The sequence below is a fragment of the Chaetodon trifascialis genome, chromosome 13 (assembly GCF_039877785.1).
Source record: "Chaetodon trifascialis isolate fChaTrf1 chromosome 13, fChaTrf1.hap1, whole genome shotgun sequence".
Taxonomy (NCBI): Eukaryota; Metazoa; Chordata; class Actinopteri; order Chaetodontiformes; family Chaetodontidae; genus Chaetodon; species Chaetodon trifascialis.
Genome location: NC_092068.1, coordinates 17,511,802 through 17,522,277, shown reverse-complemented (window position 1 = coordinate 17,522,277; position 10,476 = coordinate 17,511,802).

Sequence of the window (10,476 nt, the reverse complement as noted above, 5' to 3'; positions counted from 1 at the left end):
GGACCAGACAGACTGCACACTGTCATGCCGCTTTGAATTCTAGCCCCTAATAGACACAACAATGGAAAATCACGTTTACACAAACAGAAGACCTAAAGAATTCAGATCAACACATCAAGCAATATGAACATGTTTTCTTAATACATCTTATATTATTAACTTGTGTGTGTGTGTGTGTGTGTGTGTGTGTGTGTGTGTGTGTGTGTGTGTGTGTGTGTGTGTGTGCGTGTGCGTGTGTGTGCCGAGAAAGGGGGAAGAGGAAGGTAAAGAAATGTGAACTCATTTGAGTGTAGAGGAGGCGAGCTGTCATTCAGATAAAACATGGCATTCACCTTGTTGTCAACTTAATATGATTGCGAGTCACAGCCAATGACAGCACATCTGTTTGTGACACAAAGGAATCAATACTGGAGTGAAGCATCATTTATCTTGTTTTGGACTGACTTTGGAAATAAAAGGACTGGTTCATCCTGGGAAAAGAGTAATGATACAAAGGAGCACTCATGAACGTTAACGTTAACTAACTGGAAATTTACGTCTTTTTGTATTTGTTAAAAATGTGCTCTCTGGGAAAATGAGCATTCAAAATTCCAGATGTAACAAGAAGCAGGATGGTTTCTGATATATTCATCTTAATTGATACACTACATGGTCGCACATGTTGCTCATTTGCATAAGATGTAATCTATAATTGTGCAGCACCTGTGGAGAAGATAAATATGTATGAAGACCATGTGATGCAGTTGAAAGCAAGTAATTGAACCTTTAACTTTCAGCAGATCCTTTACTTAAGAAAAAGCATAAAATACTCCTATAGCTATAGACACAAGTTACTCTTCACATTAAGATTTTACACATCAAACATGATCTTACATGGAAATGAATGAACAATAGAATTCTGATAAAACATATATGGCAAACGTAACACTGTGAATGTGGCCATTTTGCAAAATTTACTAAAAAATGTACTCTTATGTTTGATAATTTAAGTATATTTTGCTGATAATATTTCTGTACTGTACAATCTAAATTTTAAATGCAGGACTCTCATTGTGTGCCCTGCGATCGGCTGGCGACCGGTCCAGGGTGTATCCCGCCTCTCGCCCGTTGACAGCCGCGATAGGCTCCGGCCCCCCCGCAACCCCGAAAGGGATAAGCGGCATAGAAAATGGATGGATGGACTCTCATTGTGGTATTGCTGATTTTATTTCAAGTAAAAGATCCTGCATTCAAATCTTACCTGCAATGAAAGTACACAAGCATTATTGGCAAAATGCAAAAGAAGCAGACCTAAAAGCACTAGTATTGGATTGTCAGATGTATGGACATCCTTCCTCTGCCATGTATGTTAGAATAGTCCCGACTTTCCTGGGATGTTGATATATTTCATGGATCAGAGCTTCAGATGCACGTCCCTTTTCAGTGCATATCCTCAGTGACGACAACAAATGTTCTCAACTCACAAAGTTAGTTTCCAGTTTGTTGTCTAGGTGTGTTTGCCGTAAGTTCGATAAAGACAATGGAAAGAAATTTAAAGTTTTTATACCAGATGCCCTGTAAACCTGTCTGAGAGATGACACGGTTGTGCTCCTTGCTCCATTAGCCTCTCCACCATGGCTCTCCCTCCCCTCTGCGTTGCACAGTGATTTATGAAGGGGTGGAAAGATTGCAGTGTCACAATTTATGTCCTCTGCATATGTCACTAAAGTAGTGTAAGTATTTAAGCCATTGGCAAAATAAGACAGTAAAGCCTGCACTTTACAAAAGCGGCATGCTTTGTACAGCATGTTTATAGGTTGACAGTCTTTTTGGTTATGACATAACAAACACTGTATGCATTCATATAGTGGGACGAGTACGGTTTGAGTCTTCATATACAGTCCATGTGTACAGTCCATGCACAGTATGAGTGGTGCAAAACATCTGCACAGCCTGCTCTCTCAACAAATACCTGTTCACAACAATAGAAACTGCAATGATTTTACACTGACTAATTTATTTTTGGCATCAAAATAACCCTTAACTGCTCTCTGATGGAAACTTCATTGTATCATTAGCCTAAAAATGTCTTCATTTTGAGTCTTTGATTTCAGCATCTTTACATGTTGTTCAAATTATGTCAAGCCAAATATGTTGGAGGCCTTAAGACAACCCTCAATATATTTTTTTTCTCTTACAAAATGTTAAAGAATGAGTACAAACGTGGCAAGAAATGACATGCTGTTCTACCCACCATGCTGAGTCATTACTTCGTAGCTGGTATCAAGAACATGTCTGGCAAATAGCGGCCTTGTTCTCCAGGAATAATATTGTTTTTGTCATTTTTACAAACCAATATATAAAGCTGAAAAGGGAAGGTCAATAATTCAAAAATGCTTTCCAAGTTACATCTTGTTACCAAACATCTCTGATTCTCACCAGATGGCATTAAATCAGAGCATTACCTCGAGAGAAATAACTGAAGCCGTCATTGAATCTCTGCATTACTGTGCAGTCTGGTAAACCTTCTAGTTCTGTTGGAACTTTCAAAGAAGTTAAGACTTGCTGAGCACTATTTTATTGTAAAAATGTTAGATTTTTCTCCTGCTATAATCTTCTCAGCTATCTCCTATAACCCAGATGTTGGATGTGGACACTGTCGCCTTTTCTAAAATTCTCTCTAACTATCGATAACACAGACTGGCTCAGACCAGATGGGGGTCAGGATTTTATCTTTTTTGACATTTAATTTTTGTCTTGAATGAAGGGAAAACAACTAACTCTCACATCATTTCAGCCCTTCTCTCTTGGCGGAGAAGATGTCTATTTTAATATAATTCTAAAACGGTGATAAAAAATTTATCTACAATGGGTCTTCCTTGTTTATTTGTGCATAGAGGAAAATTTGCGGTGATTACGCACACCTGTATTTAGTCTACATTGTTTCGACAAAATACAGAAACAATCATCACAACATGCAGCTGATTTGTGTCCATGTGTGAATAATCTCTTACAGAGCATTTTCGTTATATGCAGATGATTTATTGCTTTTTGTTCTAGACTTAATGCCTTTGTCTGCCAAATGTCTTCTTGTGCTGCAATAGAAGAATGCTTATGGTTTAGAGGTTTAATGATGAAAAGACAGTTGTAAATTTTTAAGAAGTTGTCTCAGTTTCATAGTATGGCAAATGAAAGCATAGTTTTCACACAGCACCATTTTGCCCTTCAGCCTTTAGACCTAGAAGAGAAAGTCGATGCAGATCTCAGTCTACAAATGTGAGCTCTGCTTTCCTCCATGCCTCAGCTATTCATGGACTGACCTACAGATCTTGAAGCTGCAAGAAAAAGTGCCTCACCATAAGGCCGGCACAGTGCTGCTGTTTTGGTTCAAAACTGCATTTGAACTTCAGTATTTTGTTCATGCAGAGGTTGAAGAGAGTCAAAATCATATTCAAACCTTCCTCCCACAACAGATCCTCACAGACACTTTCTCTCCAAACAACACAACACTAAACACCATGGGACACGATTGAATGTGAACTGTCAAAGAAAAGCTGTGATGTTTTCTTGTTTCTGAGCTGCTGCATTCTGCTGGTAAAATATATAAATAATTGTTTTTAGTATCAGTCTGCTTTAGGTTACGTTCACATTTAGCAACTGTATAATGGGGGAAAAACTTAAAATGTATTATAAAAAAGGATGTGAATTTGGATGTATGGAAACATACTATCAAAACAATCTGCTACTTTTTAAAAACACCTGTATTGGGCTGCACCAGCTGTGTGTGAATTCAAATTTTTAATTAATTTCTAACTTAGAACAGGGTTTACGTGTTACTACTGTTTGCACAAGCTGAAATACTTCCAACATAGGCAGAAGTTACAACGTGTCTTACACTGAGCCATTAGCACGTGTAAAATCATCTGTAAAAATATTGGCATGGCATGGCGCATCATTTTTATTACATCATTACATCTTTGAGGTACAACCAAACAATGACACAGCTTTAGTATCAAATTAAATGTTTTCAATGTAACGTAAAGCTGTTGCAACAGGCCACTGAGTATTTATCATTAGAAACTGGTAAACTCTGAATCTAAATGATTTTGGTCAAAGTTCATCTATCTCTGGTTTGATAAAAGAAGATCCAGCCTTGCCCTCACTTGCCTTTGCCTTTGGGGCATGTGTCATTTAAAAAGAACACCGTAAACACCATCATCATGGGCCAGATTAAACAGGCCTTTCTTGGCACTTCCACAGTTGCCAACACTGACTTGTTTTCAAGCATTAAGCAAATCATATATTCTAACACGCAACAGTCTCTTCGGTGGGGGTAGTGTCACGTTGCAACTGCAAAATAATGATGACTTGAAATACAGTTTTTTCATTACCTCAGTAATATGAAACTTCATGACAATCAGGGCCAGAAGTCACAAAAGTGTGTTTGATGATAGAAAATACTGACTGTATTTTGTGCAGAATGAATCTTGGCACCTTTGCATGCTTTCATGTTGGACTGAAAAAATGCAAAGTCAAATCTTTTGTCAATCTTTTTAAAAAGTTTACACGTAAAGGTCAGTTCATCAACCTGGGTGATGTCATCAGGGATACCCCTTAAAATGAATTGAGGCTCCAAAAAAGTGATGTCAGGGTGCAAACACTATGTGAAATTTACTGTAGATGTTCAAGCTCCTCAGAGAACAAACCTTTTCCATTTTGGACACTGAGTGAGCTTTAAAGTCTGTTTCGCCAGACTGTTCTCATCCCCTCATCATCAAACTGACTTTACAAATGATTTAGCATACTTAAGTTAACATACGTATGTCTCCTCCATAAATGTACATATTTTAACCCAAAACATCATCTTTTCCTAAACTGGAAAAGGCAACTCATGCAGACATTTACACTCTGGCTAATTCACTGAGTAGTAATGATCCCCGGAGGATTAATCCTAACATTACAATGACTCTCTGATCTAGTTTCTATAGACTACAATGTCCACTCATGCTCAAGAAATACCAAAAACTAATGGCACGATATCCAGGAAATTTATTGAGAACATTATACTCCCCAGAGGATAAACCCGGTTGAATTTAGCAAGCGTGTTACAAACCTGGCTCAAAGGTTCACAACAAAAGGAGAAGAGTCCACACACCGATGTAGTGCAACAAAACATTTATTCAACTCAACATAACACAACCTAAACTGTGTGAATGTTACTTAGTGTCACTTACTTAGTGGTGTAGAGCAGGTGTATGTGTGAGTGGTAAATAAAGGAACAAACTCAAACCAAACTGAAGTGCCCCTGGCTGCCAGAACAAAAGAGAGAGGGCCTCTAAGATGGCCGCCCTATTTATATCCTCTAGCTCCACCCTCTCAAGGTGCAGCCAACCAGCTGACAGCCTGGAAGATGCTTAAAGGCTACAGAAAGGTGGGCATAAGGGAGGGTTAGAGAGAGGCCGTCATGAACAAAGTCAAAGTAAAGCTCAGCTTCACTGAAATTATTCAACAAAAAATTAATAAATTACACCTCATAAGCAAATAGACAGACAGTGTTTGTTTCATGTCTTCTGTTGTCATTACATCATTAGGAATTCATGTAAAGTGCTTTAATTATGCATTAGGCCAAAACTGGAGTACCTTAAATATTTATTGATGATAAATGTCATATTTCATTATAAACTGGCTTTATTCATGGTTGGTTTACTCTTTGTTTCAGTCAACATCCCAGCATGTTTGCAGTCACACTCTGCTCCAGCAGTGCTTTACAGGCTCTATATTAGTGAAGGTTTAAACAGTTTATAATACAGTGTTAACAATGGTGGAAAGACTGTAAACAGCTGTACTGAACTACAGCATTTCTTCGTAGAACCGCAGGGCTTAAACGTTCTAGGGATTCAAAGCTAAGCAGAAAACCAGCATGTTAAAATTTAAGTTCTGTGTTCAAGTGTGTCATCCTTTCTCACAATGGTCATATGACACCTCCCCATCATTACATAACCAAACCACAAGCGTAAATAACTGAAATAATGGGATGTTAGGCTTTACCTGGTTTTGCTTTATTAATATCTATTCAGTGCCTCCTCAGATGAATAGATGCAGGTGCTGTTTGAAGAGAAAAAAAAATTGCTGCTCTGAATTCATTTGATTTGCTGTGGTGCATCAAATGAACCGCAAACTGAGCAGATGGGAACATCTGCAGAATGGATGGTGGTTGATTTCAACCACCGCTACTGCAGTGATCCTAGGATGTGAACACACTATGGCTTACAATAAGAACCACCCTTCTAAAATTGAAAGACTAATTTGTTAACTTCTTCAGCACTGCCTGCTGAGCCCTTCCATTATCTGTTGTTGCTGTATTATTTCACCATTTTAATATGCATGGATTTCTAGGTCAGCATACATTATGTAGTCTTTCAAGTTTGAATGGGAAACTGTACTGAATTGCACAATGGATATGTGATCAAAATCTCAGTGGTATTTGAACCACGGCTGCAGTGATCCTGGATCTATAGTAATGAGAATTTTTCCCCTCTGGCCAGGATTTCATCCTCTCTGGAGGAAGATCAATTGTAATCATCTGAACCCTCCATAGTAATGAAAGTGATGGAAGGCCTGTTTTCAGATGCCGTTTTCACAAGCTCCAATAAATGCTCCACAACTATCATATCTGGTTATTGATCAGGGCTTCACACAACACTTACTAGAGTGAACAAATGTGCCTCATGCAGTAACTGCCAAAATTATCAGTGTATGTATTTAGTTGTATTTAGTTACACATCTTCCTCTGGAGAAAATTTGCCGTTTCAACAGTTATGTTTTTGGGTTGTCAATACCCCCAAGCCGTCTTAAACAACTCAAGAAACATACTTAATCACCTACATACTTCTCAGCTTTTTTGATCAGAATTGCTTGCAAATAACCCCAAATAAATCTATCTGGATTTCTGTTGGTGGAGTTTTATTGATATAGTTTGTTACAGGAAGTTATATACATCTAACAACAAATTTAAGTGATGTCAGTATGTAGGATACAGCTTGTCCTCAGCAGAAATATAGCTGCATAGGTCATCTGTTCAACTAGATACAAGCCCATATTTACATATACAGTATTGTTGGGCTGCAACCTCTAGTGGCCTTAGTAATTATGATGAGAACAAAGGAGGTGATGTAATATAAAGAGCAAGAAAGTCTGCATATGGAGGAAAGTGGGTCGGGTGGATGGGCCAAACAAAAACAGGGCTGCTGTTCATGTGAAAGAGGAACTGTAAAATAAGTTTTGTTGGTAGGTACTACATTTTCCCTTACTTCTCCAAACACAGAGTGCATATACAAATTTTATATTTAAAACCCTAACCCTAACCCTAACCCTAACCCGCACAACTGGGCACATACAGTACTTTACAATATATACTGTGTATCCTCATATTCACTTCATAACACTGCCATGTTCAAAATCAACTACAGGAAAATTAGATTTTTTCGCCAGATGAAATCTGTAATTTTCCACTCACCCCATACCAGTCACAACTCCAGTGAAGTTTTGACTGATACCAGACCATTCATCCTCCCAAACTGCTGATTAATGGGACAATCTTTTAGACAGAGGAAGGAAAAAAAATCAAACATAAAATGTCCATCAAATGTCCCTGAATACCTCATTATTTTCCCCGCTAACAGTGCTCTGGTGACGTGGTGTGGTGAGACTGCTGGTGCCTTTTTAAAATATTCACCGAGGGAAATAGAGGGAATAATGACTGGAGGTGCAGTGCAATTGTTTGGCTACAAACACCTGATTATGGTGCACAAAATAGTTTGAGAAATGTGATGGACATTTTATGCTGTTTTGTGGCTGTAAAAGGATGGCCCCTTTAACTTCCACGGTCTGCAGGAAGGCTAAGATGGAAATGTGGGGGCTAAATCAGTGCGTGTCTGACAGTTATTCAAATGTCAGTGGAGCTTTGATTAACATGTGGGCGAGAAGATAATGAATTTGAATGAAATCCTTTAACAATGATAAGACAACTCATGAACAATGAATAAAAGGAATATGTACTTTTATATTACATCAGTCTGCCAACAAATGGTGCAGTTTTTAAATCTTTGGGGGCAAGTCCAATTCAAGTCCCAAACCTTTCAAGACAAGTCCAAGTCAAGCCTTAGAAGAATAGTTTTACATTTTTGGGAAATGTGCTTTTTCTCTTTCTGGTGCAGTGTGAGAGGAGAGGATTCCATTCTCATATCTGCACAGTCAATATAAAGATACAGCCAGCTGCCGGTTAGCTTAGCTTACATTTATATGTAATTTATATGTAGAAAATAAAGTGTAAACAATAATTTGCCAGGGTTTGTTTGTTTGTTTGTTTGTTTGTTTGTTTGTTTGTTTGTTTGTTTGTTTGTTTGTTTGTTTGTTTTTTAGGGGGTTGCGTGCTGAAATATTTCTTGACTGAGAACAGTGACTTCCTGGAGTCTTAGCTGGTTGCCTGCCAGCTGTTTCTGACCAAGAAATTATCTGGCTCGTAACCTCCCATAAACACTTCTGTTTATGCTAAGCTAAGCTAACCCGCTGTTGAAGCTTTGTATTAAATGCACGGCAGTGACGGTGGTATTGAACTTCTCATCTAAGTCGGTTCCAAAAAGAAAATAAATGGATTTCCTATTCAAGACAAGATCGAGTCAAGTCTGAGGTCATGTATGTTTTTTCATAAATGAGACCAAATCATGTGAGGCATGTGCCTAATAACTAATATACACAGCATGTGGCTGTAAGGCCTGCCTGTCACTGTCACATTTTCATTTTCTTACTATTTCAGGATTTACATCAAGTCAAGTCAGTTTTATTTACATTGTCCGAAATCTCAAATTCATCTCGTTTTTTAAAATCTGTATAGCATACTCTCTTTGCTTATAACCATTCTGGGAAGAAAAGGCTGGAACATCAGGGAGAGGAACAGAGGAGGGATCCCTCTTCCAGGACGGATGCAATAGATTGTGCAATAGTCATATGTGCAGAGTAGGCTGAAACAGCTACAGAGATAAATGGCAGTATTGCATAAATTGAGTGCAAATATTAGGACCTGGGCCACGCCACATCCTCTACCACAAATACCTGGAAAGAGGAAAAACTAAACAACTTCACCTGGCCAAATCCTGCGATCAGTGTTGAATGTGCTTTTAGGTGTCAAGTCAAGCCAAGTCTTAAGTAAGTTAAGCTCCTGGCAGTCAAGTCCAAGTCACGTCTCCAGTCTTCATTTTTATGTCTTGAGCAGAGCTGAAGACAGCAGAGCTATCGGTATCTGAATGAAAGCCTTTCACATGTAAATGCACATACTGCAAAGCCATGTTCATCAGCTGTGAGTTGTCTTCTCTCACTGAGACAAACGCAGAAGAGAATAGCAGCAATAAGACCTTTCCCATGAGCCACAAGTGCACATTAAAGTTTGACTGATGTTGAAATTATTTCTTTACATATGGGCACAAGCTGGGCGCCACACATAAGAGCAGATTCCCCTTTAAACAGTATGAACAATAAATTCAAAATGTATTTATTTCCAAAAATTATATATCTAGTCAGGCCATTTGCCAGTCATATAAAACACGCCATAAAGAAATGCTCTTTAACTTCTGGAGGCACTTACACAGTAAACAACAGTATCATTAAAACAGTGTTAACAATCAAACATATTCTCTTTAAATATTTTGACGCCACTACCTAGATCTACCCTGTGTTCCTGCCTCTCAGTTACCCTTCATGGAAAACATTTGCCCTGACCGAGGAGCTGGAGTCAAGTTATGCTGTTGGGCGCGTTTATCCATCAACAACAATTACCCTGAGAGGAAGGCACGGCTGTGAGGCGCAGGCCACGAGGTAAAAGTAGACGGCTTTACAATACTCAAAGCTGCTTTTCGGCTATCATTTAGCTTCGTTAATGAATGATTAAAGAGATGCAGTGAGGTGTTCGCCTCTCAGTGAGTCAATTCATAGTCCCTCAGGTCTTCAAACACATCATCATCTCAGTGATGATCCTTCAGTTCCACAGTGTCTGGATCACTGCACACCACTGAGCGCCAGGCTAAATAAAATCTAAACCAAGCTCATAATGCTGTTATGTTCTTCTTGTTAAATCAACAATCCTCAGCTCGAAAACAGATGAAACCTCTGGACAACTGTCTATCAAAGTGGGAAAGTAAAGAAATGCACATAATCAGCTATAACGGACAAGGAACGTTTTGTATACTTATTTGCTTTGTATAACAGCTGAATGTCTGTTTGTTTGCTCCTTTTGGCACTGCATGTAGATACACTGAGAGCCCCTAACAACTGTAGTCAAAATTCTTTCTGCGAGCATCCTTTGCCAATAAATAAACTGGATTCTGGTAATTTTAGATGAATGTTTAGAGTCCCTTCTAGCTACAGTTTGCCTGATGTCAATCTCATGATCAATAAACTTTCCCCCAGTATCTTTCTTATGTCACTGTCACTTCTGAATGCTAT